Raw genomic sequence first — 652 nt, forward strand, 5'->3', positions numbered from 1 at the left:
GTGTCAGCCTCACCCAACGGCAGCGTGTACACTCTCCACATAAATATATAGCTATATGTGTCTGTATATATATGTATAAATTAAAAAAAAAACCCTAAATGTAACTATAGATATCACATATGCCATTCATGTCTATACCTAAAACAGATATGCAATTTATAACTATTAAACTTTTCGACGTGCAGTTCATATTTAATATATAAAACATACGTGTAAATTTTGAATGTCATAAGTACACACGCAAACTGTTCTATACCATCAGCTTGTTTTCATCCACGATATTTCATTTTTAATGTGTGAATAGACATGCGGATACTCAACTGTTGTGTTATAGTAATGAAAACCCCCCCTTTGCTGCTGTTGATGTTTGGTTTGGCCTTTTCTCATTTGGTGCCTTTATATTGAAAAACTTGGGGTTTTGCTTTGATCCAAAATACCGTTTTTCCCACTTTTTCAACTTTCCATGTATTAGGGCCGGATCCAGAAGCCCGTTTGGGGGGAAGGCAGTGCTGTTGCTCCGTGCCCTGGGCTCAGGCAGCAGTGAGGCTGAGTGGGGATTCCCAGTGGGCACACGCACAAACACACCTATGGAGATAGCTGTATATATATATATATATATATATGTAAATATATATTTATTTCTAACTCCCCA

The sequence above is a fragment of the Charadrius vociferus genome, unplaced genomic scaffold (genome assembly GCF_000708025.1).
Source record: "Charadrius vociferus isolate BGI_N301 unplaced genomic scaffold, ASM70802v2 scaffold506, whole genome shotgun sequence".
Lineage (NCBI taxonomy): Eukaryota > Metazoa > Chordata > Aves > Charadriiformes > Charadriidae > Charadrius > Charadrius vociferus.